Consider the following 13149-nt stretch of genomic DNA (forward strand, 5'->3'; position numbering starts at 1 on the left):
AGTTTAAACACTTACCTCAAAGCCTGTTAGAAGGCTGGCACATGCTTTAGTTAATCTGCTCTTTGCGGACTGAACCTTCTGGACCACCGCACTCATAATAGTACGGTGCTCCTCATCGATGGAAGTGCTGCGAAGTGCTCCCAGCAGATTGTCCAGTGCCTCTGGATGGACAGAGGTCACCGGCACAGGCGTCTCGCCCCTCTTGGAAGGAGGCCGCCTGCCCGAGTCCGGAACCACTGGAGGTTCTGGCGCGGTGTTCGGCTGAGGGCCGAACTCGGAGCCCTCAGGGGCCTTGTCTCCTCTGCTCCTGGAGTCTGGAAGGTCGCCTTGAGGCGCCTCCGGGACTGTCTCCCCTCGACCCGGTGCCTGTTGAGACAATACCTCGGCATCGTCCGCAGGGCAAGGGGAGGTGGTGGTCGGAAGTGGATCGCTATCCATATCCGACAAGCCCAGGGAGCCATCCGACGATACATCGATACAGGCTCGTCGCGGCCTGCATAATCATATTCGGCGTTAGGGAGAGCGGTGCGACAAAGGAATGCTATGAGTTACTCTGGTATCCGAGTACTTACGACCTCCCCAGGGGCTTGGCCCTGGGCAACCACTTGTCTTCGCCTTCGGCGGCGGCGGTGGAACTGTCCAGAAGGAGAGTCCTTCCCTTCTTGGACCCTTTGCCCCCCCAGTTGGGGCGGCCTTCCTTTTCTTGTCTCCCCCACCTGGAGGGGGAGCAGCTTCTTCTTCCTCCTCGTCTTCAGGGGAGGAGTGTGTCGTAGAGTCATCGGACGGTGAGTCCGATGACGCCTGGCATCGGGAACTCTTTCGGGTTCCCTTGGCCTTCTTGGTCTTCTCCGGCACCGTGTAAGGAGCCGGAGTCATCATCTTCGCCAAGAGAGCGTCTGCTGGGCCTTCGGACAAAGGAACCGGACAGTCGATCTGTTCGGCCGTCTCCTGCCAGTCCTGTCAAAGGTACGGGAGCTTAGATCCCACATAGAGTCAAACTATAAAAAACAAGCATCCTGTGAGAGGTAAAACAGCTTACCGTGCTGGCTTGGCGCTTCGCGCAGAATCCGCGGTCCTCGGTAGTGGGAGGGGGAACCTCGACACTCTTGAATAGCACCTTCCAGGCTTCTTCGTGAGTTGTATCGAAGAGCCTGTTCAGAGTTCGGTGCTGGGCTGGGTTGAACTCCCACAAGTTGAAAGCCCGTTGTTGGCACGGGAGGATCCGGCGGATGAGCATGACCTGGACTATGTTGACAAGTTTGAGCTTCTTGTTCACCATGTTTTGAATACATGTTTGGAGTCCAGTCAGCTCTCCCGAACTACCCCAGGACAGGCCCTTCTCTTACCAGGAGGTGAGCCGCGTGGGGAAGCTAGATCGGAACTCGGGGGCTGCTGCCCATTTAGGGTCACGCGGCTCAGTGATGTAGAACCACCCCGATTGCCACCCCTTTATGGTCTCCACGAAGGAGCCCTCGAGCCATGTGACGTTGGGCATCTTGCCCACCATGGCGCCTTCGCACTCCGCCTGGCGGCCGCTCACTACCTTCGGCTTGACATTGAAGGTCTTCAGCCATAAGCCTAAGTGGGGCTTGATGCGGAGGAAGGCCTCGCAAACGACGATAAAAGCCGAGATGTTGAGGATGAAGTTCGGGGCCAGATCGTGGAAATCTAGGCCGTAGTAGAACATGAGCCCCTGGACGAATGGGTGGAGAGGGAATCCCAGTCCGCGGAGGAAGTGGGTAAGGAACACTACCCTCTCATGGGGCCTGGGGGTGAGGATGAGCTGCCCCTCATCTGGGAGCCGGTGCGCGATGTCGTCGGGCAGGTATCCGGCTCTCCGCAGCTTCTTGATGTGTCCCTCCGTGACGAAGGAGACCATCCACCTGCCTCCCGCTCCGGACATGGTTGGAGAAGGTCGAGGTGGGAAATGCGGACTTGGGCGCTGGAGCTCGAGTGTGCGAAAGTGGATGAGCAAAGGAGGAAGAAGGCGTGGATGAAAAGGTGAATCCTTATTCCTTTATATGGGCGGTCGAAACTATGCGCCCCCACTAGCCTGGTAGAACTCGCTTATCCCCCAAGCGTCGGAATCGATGGCGCAGTTGGGTTACCCACGCCCGTATTGATGAGAATCCCATGATAAGGGGACACGATCTCTGCTTTGACAAGATGTGTCATAAAACTGACTCGCGTTATGTGCGGGGCTAGTTAAAGGAAATGGTTCGAATAATCACCGGGCCATGTGATACGTCTCCAACGTATCTATAATTTTTGATTGCTCCATGCTATATTATCTACTGTTTTGGACTATATTGGGCTTTATTTTCCACTTTTATATTATTTTTGGGACTAACCTATTAACCGTAGGCCCAGCCCAGAATTGCTGTTTTTTTGCCTATTTCAGTGTTTCAGATAAACAGAATATCAAACGGAGTCCAAACGGAATAAAATCTTCGGAAACATGATTTTCTCGCCGAATATGATCCAGGAGACTTGGACCCTACTGCAAGGGATCAAAGAGGTGGTCACGAGGGTGGGGGGCGCCCCCCCTAGGGCGCGCCCCTGCCTCGTGGGCCCCTCAGTACTCCACCGACGTACTCCTTCCTCCTATATGTACACACGTACCCCCAAACGATCAGAACAGGAGCCAAAACCGTAATTCCACCGCCGCAACTTTCTATATCCACGAGATCCCATCTTGGGGCCTGTTCCAGAGCTCCGCCGGAAGAGGGCCGTCATCACGGAGGGCTTCTACATCATTCTAAACCCTTCGATGAAGTGTGAGTAGTTTACCTCAGACCTTCGGGTCCATAGTTAGTAGCTAGATGGCTTCTTCTCTCTCTTTGAATCTCAATACAAAGTTCTCCCCCTCTCTCATGGAGATCTATTCGATGTAATCTTCTTTTTGCGGTGTGTTTGTTGAGACCGATGAATTGTGGGTTTATGATCAAGTCTATCTATGAATAATATTTGAATCTTCTCTGAATTCTTTTATGCATGATTGGTTATCTTGCAAGTCTCTTCGAATTATCCGTTTGGTTTGGCCAACTAGATTGGTAGTTCTTGCCATGGGAGAAGTGCTCAGCTTTGGGTTCGATCTTGCAGTGTCCTTACCCAGTGACAGAAGGGGCAACAAGGCACGTATTGTATCGTTGCCATCGAGGATAACAAGATGGGGTTTATTTCATATTGCATGAATTTATCTCTCTACATCATGTCATCTTGCTTAAGGCGTTACTCTGTTTTTAACTTAATATTCTAGATGCATGCTAGATAGCGGTCGATGAGTGGAGTAATAGTAGTAGATGCAGAATCGTTTCGATCTACTTGTCACGGACGTGATGCCTATATACATGACCATGCCTAGATATTCTCATAATTATGCACAATTCTATCAATTGCTCAACGGTAATTTGTTCACCCACTGTAGAATACTTATGTTCTTGAGAGAAGCCACTAGTGAAACCTATGGCCCCCGGGTCTATTCTCATCATATCAATCTCCATCACTTTTATATTGCTTTGCCTTTTTACTTTGCCTTTACTTTTTACTTTGCATCTTTATATCAAAAATACCAAAAATATTCTATCTATCATATCTCACTCTCGTAAGTGACCGTGAAGGGCTTGACAACCCCTAATCGCGTTAGTTGCGAGTAACAAGATGGTATCTCGCTAGCCCTTTCTGAGACCGCAAAACATAAATGCAGAGCACCTTTAAAGATCAAGGACTGACTAGACATTGTAATTCATGGCAAAAGAGATCCAATCATAGTCATACCCAATATAAATTAACATTGATGAATGCAAATGACGGCTGTGCTCTCCAGCTAGTGCTTTTTAATAAGAGGGTGATGACTCAACATAAAAGTAAATGGATAGGCCCTTTGCAGAGGGAAGCAGGGATTTGTAGAGGTGCCAGAGCTCGGTTTTGAAATAGAGATAAATTGTATTTTGAGCGGTATACTTTCATTGTCAACGTAACAACTAAGAGATGGAGATATCTTCCATGCTAAACACATTATAGGCGGTTCCCAAAAAGAATGGTAAAGTTTATACTCCCCCTCCACCAACAAGCATCAATCCATGGCTTGCTCAAAACAACGAGTGCCTCCAACATACATCAGATCCCAGGGGTAGTTTTGTTTGCAATTAATTTTGATTTAGTTTGCATAAAGCATGGGACTGGGCATCCCGGTGACCAGCCATTTTCTCATGAGTGAGGAGCGGAGTCCACTCCTCTTGAGAATAACCCGCCTAACACGGAAGATAAGGACAGCCTTGGTTGATACATGAGCTATTCGAGCATACAAAACAGAATGATTATTTGAAGGTTTAGAGTTTGGCACATACAAATTTACTTGGAACGGCAGGTAGATACCGCATATGGGAAGGTATAGTGGACTCATCTACAATAACTTTGGGGTTTAAGGGATTGGATGCACAAGCAGTATTCCCGCTTAGTACAAGTGAAGGCTAGCAAAAGACTGGGAAGTGACCAACTAGAGAGCGACAATAGCCATGTACATGCATTAAAATTAATAAACATTGGATGCAAGCATGAGTAGGATATAATCCACCATGAACATAAATATCGTGAAGGCTATGTTGATTTTGTTTCAATTACATGTGTGAACATGTGCCAAGTCAAGTCACTTAAATCATTCAAAGGAGGATACCACCCCATCATACCACATCATAATCATCTCAATAGCATGTTGGCACACAAGGTAAATCATTATAACTCATAGCTAAACAAGCATGACACAAGCAACTACGATCTCTAATTGTCATTGCAAACATGTTTATTCATAATAAGCTGAATCAAGAACAAGGGACTCATCATATTTACAAAAACAAAAGAGGTCGAGTTCATACCAGCTTTTCTCATCTCAGTCAGTCCATCATATATCATCATAATTGCCTTTCACTTGCACAACGGTGTGAATAATAATAAGAGTGTACGTGCATTGGACTAAGCTGGAATCTGCGAGCATTCAATAAATAGGAGAAGACAAGGCAATATGGGCTCTTGGTTAAATCAATAATAATGCATATAAGAGCCACTTCAACAATTTCATTATGGTCTTCTCCTACTGACCCTCAAAGAAAAGAAAAGAAATAAAACTATTTACACGGGAAAGCTCCCAACAAGCAAAAGAAGAACGGGAAATATTTTTGGGTTTCCTTTTTAATTATTACTACTACAGCAGAAAAATAAACTACTACTAATTTTTTTTGTTTAAGGTTTAACAAACACACAAGAAGAAAGCAGGAAAAAGAAAATAAACTAGCATGGATATTATAGTGAAAGAGTATGAGCACCGACATCTAGCAATGAGTGTGTGTGAACATAAATGTAATGTCGGTGAGAAATACGTACTCCCCCAAGCTTAGGCTTTTGGCCTAAGTTGGTCTATGGCCATGGCTGGCCTGGCGGATATCCATAATAATAGTTGTTGGGGTCGTACTGTGATGAGGAAGAATAGTTGGGATCATACTGATGTGCAGCGGTTATCGCCTACTGAGCTGCAACATGGAGTCGAGCTACCTCCGCTCTCCTCTCGTACTCTTCTGCCTCCTCTCTGGTAATAACATATCTTCTTTTTGTCTGTGAATCAAAGAAGGCAGGAGCAGGAAGAGTAATACGGAAAACACGTCGTTTATCAAAAAATAAATGATATAAGAGAGGTGATTCAGGCCTCTCGACAAACTGGTGCGAAGCCATAGAGTCATAATCTAAATATGTAGGAGGCAACTCCGTATCACCCTCACGAATGTCTATCTCAAGAAAATGAGCTAAGCGGGTTGCATAAATTCCTCCAAAGAAATCTCCATTATGTCTATTATGATGCAACCTACGAGCTACAATGGCTCCCATATGATAAGATTGGTCTCCTAACACAGCACTCCTAAGAATGCTAAGATCAGGGACACACATGTGACATGCTTCATCCTTAGCATTTATGCATCTACCGATGAAGAGAGCAAAATAATGTATAGCAAGAAAGTGAATGCTCCCTATGGTAGCCTGCGTTATATCTCTAGATTCCCCCACAGTTATACTAGCAAGAAAGTTTCTAAATTCAGATTTAGGGGGATCCCTAACACTACCCCATGATGGAAGTTTGCAATCAGAAGTGAAATCCTCTAAGTCCATGGTATAAGATTGGTCATAGAGATCAAACATGACTGAAGGAACTTGTGAGATCATGGTACTGGGGGCATTTGTTAGCCTCAAAATCCTCAAGATCGGCATTGCGCAAATATGCTTTGAATTCTTCTTTAATTCCCGCACGGTCCATAAAATTTTCTGACGGCTATTCGCAAGGCCGTACTGGAGCGTCTCTTGGTGGATCCTCGTTAGCATCGCGCATAGCAATCTTGGGTCCTTGCTTCTTAGAGGAACCACCTTGGAACATCTTCCTAAGCATATTGTTTTCTCTGAAAGATTCTGAAATTTTTAGTAACTTCAAACATAAGTGAACCAACTTCAATAAAACTGATAGCAACTACTCCTACAAGTGCCTAGAGCCTATATCAAGCATTAGAACTACTTAGAACCATATAAATTTGACATGCAAGCTCAAGAACATGGTCACCTATGCAGCACAAATTTGCAAAGAATAAAGCACTAGAACAAAAACTAATTGGACCGATGGAGGAGTCACATACCAAGGAACAATCTCCCCAAGCAGTTTTGCGAGAGGTGCTTTGAGCAAGGAGATCGAAAATCACAACAAAAGTGGCTGGAACTCGTGCTTGAGTTGGTTTTTCGGGTTTGTGTGAGATAGAGGAAGAAGATGGGTGCTGGGATAAGTGGAGGAGGGCCACCGTGGGCCCACGAGGCAGGGGCGCGCCCTAGAGGGGGGGGGCGCCCACCACTCTTGTGGCCAGGTGGCAGCTCCTCCCGCGGTAATTTTTGCATAGTAAATCCTCAAATATTCCTGAAAAAATCATATTAAATTGGCATGTCATTCTGAGGACTTTTGTTTTCGGGATATTTTTATGTTGCACGGATAAGTCAGGAAACAGACAGAAAAATACTATTTTTACTTTATTTCTACTAATTAACAGAAAATATAGAGAGGGTACAGAAGGTTGTGCTTCTAGTTTCATCCATCTCATGCTCATAAAAAAGAATCCACTAACAAGGTTGATCAAGTCTTGTTAACAAACTCATTCTGATAATCATGAAACCGGAGAAATTTCGAATAACACTAAGTTACCTCAACGAGGATATGCACATCCCCAATAATAAGAATATCATATTTCTTCTTGACAGTAGGAAGAGGAAATTCAAAACCTCCAAATATAATCGATGGAATTTTTCCAATAGAGTTGAGACTATGAACTTGAGGTTGTTTCCTCGAAAAGTGTACCGTATGCTCATTACCATTAACATGAAAAGTGACATTGCCTTTGTTGCAATCAATAACAGCCCCTGCAGTATTAAGAAAAGGTCTTCCAAGAATAATAGACATACTATCATCCTCGGGAATATCAAGTATAGAAAAGTCCGTTAAAATAGTAACATTTGCAACCACAACAGGCACATCCTCACAAATACCGACAGGTATAGCAGTTGATTTATTAGCCATGTGCAAATATATTTCGGTAGGTGTCAGCTTATTCAAGTCAAGTCTACGATAAAAAGAGAGAGGCATACACTAACACCGGCTCCAAGATCACATAAAGCAGTTTTAATATAATTTCTTTTAATGGAGCAAGGTATAGTAGGTACTCCGGGGTCTCCAAGTTTCTTTGGTATTCCTCCCTTAAAAGTACAATTAGCAAGCATGGTGGAAATTTCAGCTTCCGGTATCTTTCTTTTGTTAGTAATGATATCCTTCATATATTTAGCATAAGGATTTGTTTTGAGCACATCAATTAATCGCATACGCAAAAAGATAGGCCTAATCATTTCAGCAAATCACTCAAAATCCTCATCATCCTTTTTCTTGGATGGTTTCGGAGGAAAAGGCATGGGTTTCTGAACCCAAGGTTCCCTTTCTTTACCATGTTTCCTAGCAACAAAGTCTCTTTTATCATAACGTTGATTCTTTGATGTGGGTTATCAAGATCAACAACAGGTTCAACTTCTACATCATTGTCATTACTAGGTTGAGCATCATCATGAACATCATCATTAATATTTTCATTAGGTTCATGTTCATTACCAGATTGTGTTTCAGCATCAGACATAGAAATATCATTTGGATTATCAGGTGCTCAGCAATAGGTTCACTAGAAGTTTGCACAGTTCTATCATTTTTCTTCTTCTTTTTAGAAAACTAGGAACATCAATATTATTTCTTTGAGAATGTTGCTCGATTCTCTTAGGGTGGCCTTCAGGATACAAAGGTTCATGAGTCATTCTACTAGTTCTAGTAGCCACTCTAACAGCATAATCATTTTTCTTACTATTCATTTCATGAAGCACTTCTTTTTGAGCCTTAAGTACTTGTTCTACTTGAGTGGTAACCATAGAAGCATGTTTGCTAACAACTTTAAGTTCACCTTTAATATTAGCCATATAATCACCCAAGCATCTAATCATATAAGCATTTTCTTTTAATTGTCTACCGAAATAAGCATTGAAGTCGTCTTGCTTAAACATAAAGTTATCAAACTCATCCAAGCACTGACTAGCAATTTTAGTAGGAGGGACTTCAGCTTTATCATATCTATAGAGAGAATTTACCTTTACTACCTGTGTCGGGATATCGGGATCAGGAGGTTCTTCAATAAATAAAGAATTAAGATCATATGTTTCTTCAACAGGCGGTGAATTAAGACCATGTATTTCTTCAATAGGAGGTAAATTCTTAACGTCTTCAGCTTTAATACCTTTTTCTTTCATAGATTTCTTTGCCTCTTGCATACCTTCGGGACTGAGAAATAGAACACGTCTCTTCTTCGGAGTTGGTTTAAGAATAGGCTCAGTAATTGGAGCAGGAGCTGGCTCAGGAGGTGCCCAATTATTTTCATTTGTCAACATATTATTCAATAGGATTTCAGCTTCATCTGGTGTTCTTTCCCTGAAAAGAGAACCAGCACAACTATCCATGTAATCTCTGGAAGCATCGGTTAGTCCATTATAAAAGATATCAAGTATTTCAGGTTTCTTAAGAGGATGATCAGGCAAAGCATTAAGTAACTTGAGAAGCCTCCCCCAAGCTTGTGGGAGACTCTCTTCTTTAATTTGCACATAGTTGTATATTTCCCTCAAAGCAGCTTGTTTCTTATGAGCAGGGAAATATTTAGCAGAGAAGTAATAAATCATATCCTGGGGACTACGCACACAACCAGGATCAAGAGAATTAAACCATATCTTAGCATCACCCTTTAATGAGAACGGAAATATTTTGAGTATATAAAAGTAACACGATCTCTCATCATTAGTGAACAGGGCAGCTATATCATTTAACTTAGTAAGATGTGCCACAACAGTTTCAGATTCATAGCCATAAAATGGATCAGATTCCACCAAAGTAATTATATCAGGATCAACAGAGAATTCATAATCCTTATCAGGAACACAAATAGGTGAAGTAGCAAAAGCAGGGTCAGGTTTCATTTTATCTCTAAGTGATTCTTTGTTCCATTTAACTAATAACCTCTAAAGCTCATATCTATCTTTGCAAGCTAAAATAGCGGCAGAAGATTCCATATCAAAAAGATAGCCTTCAGGAATAACAAGCATATTTTCATCATCACTATCATCATCGTATTCAGATTCAATAATTTCTTTTTCTCTAGCCCTAGCAATTTGTTCATCAAGCAATTCACCAAGGGGCACAGTAGTATGAGGCATAGAAGCAGTTTCATCATAAGTATCATGCATAGCAGAAGTGGCATCATCAATAACATGTGACATATCAGAACGAATAGTAGAAGCAGGTGTAGGTGTCGCAAACTTACTCATAACAGAAGGTTAATCAAGTGCAGAGCTAGATGGCAGTTCGTTACCTCCCCTCGTAGTTGAGGGATAGATCTTGGTTTTTGGATCTCTCAAGTTATTCATAGTGTCCAGCAAATATAAATCCCAAGTGACTCAAAGAATAGAGCTATGCTCCCCGGCAACGGCGCCAGAAATTAGTCTTGATAACCCACAAGTATAGGGGATCGCAACAGCTTTCGAGGGTAGAGTATTCAACCCAAATTTATTGATTCGACACAAGGGGAGCCAAAGAATATTCTCAAGTATTAGCAGTTGAGTTGTCAATTCAACCACACCTGGAAACTTAGTATCTGCAGCAAAGTGTTTAGTAGCAAAGTAATATGATAGTGGTGGTAGCGGCAACAAAAGTAAAGACAGCAAAAGTAATGTTTTGGTATTTTGTAGTGATTGTAACAGTAGCAGCAGGAAAGGTAAATAAGCGAGAACCAGTATATGGAAAACTCATAGGCACCGGATCAGTGATGGATAATTATGGCGGATGCGGCTCATCATGTAACAGTCATAACATAGGGTGACACAGAACTAGCTCCAATTCATCAATGTAATGTAGGCATGTATTCAGTATATAGTCATACGTGCTTATGGAAAAGAACTTGCATGACATCTTTTGTCCTACCCTCCCGTGGCAGCGGGGTCCTATTGGAAACTAAGGGATATTAAGGCCTCCTTTTAATAGAGAACCGGAACAAAGCATTAGCACATAGTGAATACATGAACTCCTCAAACTATGGTCATCACCGGGAGTGGTCCCGATTATTGTCACTCCGGGGTTGCCGGATCATAACACATAGTAGGTTACTATAGACTTGCAAGATAGTATCAAGAACTCACATATATTCATGAAAACATAATAGGTTCAGATCTGAAATCATGGCACTCGGGCCCTAGTGACAAGCATTAAGCATAGCAAAGTCATAGCAACATCAATCTCAGAACATAATGGATACTAGGGATCAAACCCTAACAAAACTAACTCGATTACATGATAAATCTCATCCAACCCATCACCGTCAAGCAAGCCTACGATGGAATTACTCACGCACGGCGCTGAGCATCATGAAATTGGTGATAGGGGATGGTTGATGATGACGACGGCGACGAATCCCCCTCTTCGGAGCCCCGAACGGACTCCAGATCAGCCCTCCCAAGAGGTTTTAGGGCTTGGCGGCGGCTCCGTGTCGTAAACCGCGATGATTTCTTCTCTTTGATTTTTTTCTCTCCGAAAGCAAATATATAGTGTTGGAGTTGGCGTCGGAGGGCATCCAGGGGCCCACGAGGTAGGGGGCGCGCCCTAGGGGGGAGCGCCCCATACCCTCGTGAGAAGGGTGTGGGCCCCCTGGTCTTCATCTTTGGCGAGGATTTTTATTATTTTTTCTAAGATGTTCCGTGGAGTTTCAGGTCATTCCGAGAATATTTGATTTCCTCACATAAAACAACACCATGGCAATTCTGCTGAAAACAGCGTTAGTCCGGGTTAGTTCCATTCAAATCATACAAGTTAGAGTCCAAAACAAGGGAAAAACTGTTTGGAAAAGTAGATACGACGGAGACGTATCACTCTTCTAGCGTGATTGCGCGGCTTTCAGATTTTCATGGATGACTTTACACATTTCTTCAGCTTTTGTGATTAAGTCATTGCCAAGAAGTTGGCGTTCACCAGTTTGTGACCAATTAAGAGAAGTATGACACTTTCTGCCATAGAGAATCTCGAATGGGGCCTTGCCCGGCTCACATGGAAGTTGTTGTTGTAGGAGAACTCAGCATATGGAAGACAATCTTCCCACTTCATACCGAAGGAAATGACACAAGCCCTGAGCATATCTTCAAGGATTTGATTGACTCGCTTGACTTGGCCACTAGTTTGAGGATGGAAGGCTGTGCTGAACCGAATGTTGGTGCCCATGGCCTTTTGAAAGGAGTCCCAGAACTTATAAGCGAAGATGCTTCCACAATCTAAAGATATCAATTGCGGAATGCCGTGCAAAGAGACAATCCTGGAGGTGTATAGCTCTGTCAGCTGAGCTGCTGTGATAGATTCTTTCATAGGAAGAAAATGAGCCACTTTTGTAAGCTTGTCGATGACAACGAAGATAGCAACATTTCCACGTTTGGACTTGGGAAATCCAGTCACGAAGTCCATCTCAATATGGTCAAACTTCCATTCTGGAATAGCAAGAGGTTGGAGGAGACCAGCTGGCCGTTGGTGTTCTACTTTCACCCTTCTGCAGACATCACATTCATTCACGAATCGAGCAATTTCTCGCTTCATTCGAGTCCATCAATACGACTGCTTGAGGTCATGGTACATCTTTGTACTTCCAGGATGAATGGATAGAAGGGAATTGTGCGCCTCGTTCATAATGACTTTCCGTAGATTGCCTTTAGGAACCACAACTCGATCCTCGAAGAATATAGTATCTTTGTCATCAAGGCGATAGCACTTGTACTTGGGTTGGCTCTTGGAAATCCCATTTTTCACCTTCTTCACCATGGCATTGAGAAGTTGTGCCTCACGAATTTGATATTCCAAAGTAGGAGAGACTTGGAGGTTGGCAAGAAATCATTGAGGAGCAACTTGGAGATTCAGTTTGCGGAAAGCTTCACAAAGGTCCGGTTGGAAGGGCTTGAGAATTAAGCCATTGAAGTAAGCCTTCCTGCTCAAAGCATCTGCAATGACATTGGCCTTGCCTGGAGTATATTCAATACTAGGATTGTATTCTTGAATGGTTTTGACCCAACGAGTCTGCTTGAGGTTGAGGTTGGGTTGAGTAAAGATGTACTTGAGGCTCTTATGATCAGTGAAGATGTCCGCTTTCCTTCCCAACAAGATATGTATCCACGTTAATAGAGCATGGACAACTGCCGCTAACTCGAGGTCGTGACTGGGGTAGTTCTTTTCGTTGGGCTTCAACTGACAAGAGGTATAAGCCACAACTTTCTTCTCTTGCATTAACACAGCACCGAGACCTTGCAGGGAGGCATCACAGAAAACTTCAAAAGGTTTGGATTCATCAGGAGGAGTCAAGACAGGAGCTGTGACCAGCTTCTCTTTGAGGGTGTTGAAAGCAACGTCACACTCAGGCGTCCATACATACCTAACGTGCTTCTGGAGGAGGTTGGAAAGAGGCTTTGTAATCTTAGAGAAATTCTCAATGAATCTTCGACAATAGCTCGCAAGCCCAAGAAAAC

This window comes from Triticum aestivum, chromosome 5A (assembly GCF_018294505.1).
Source record: "Triticum aestivum cultivar Chinese Spring chromosome 5A, IWGSC CS RefSeq v2.1, whole genome shotgun sequence".
Lineage (NCBI taxonomy): Eukaryota > Viridiplantae > Streptophyta > Magnoliopsida > Poales > Poaceae > Triticum > Triticum aestivum.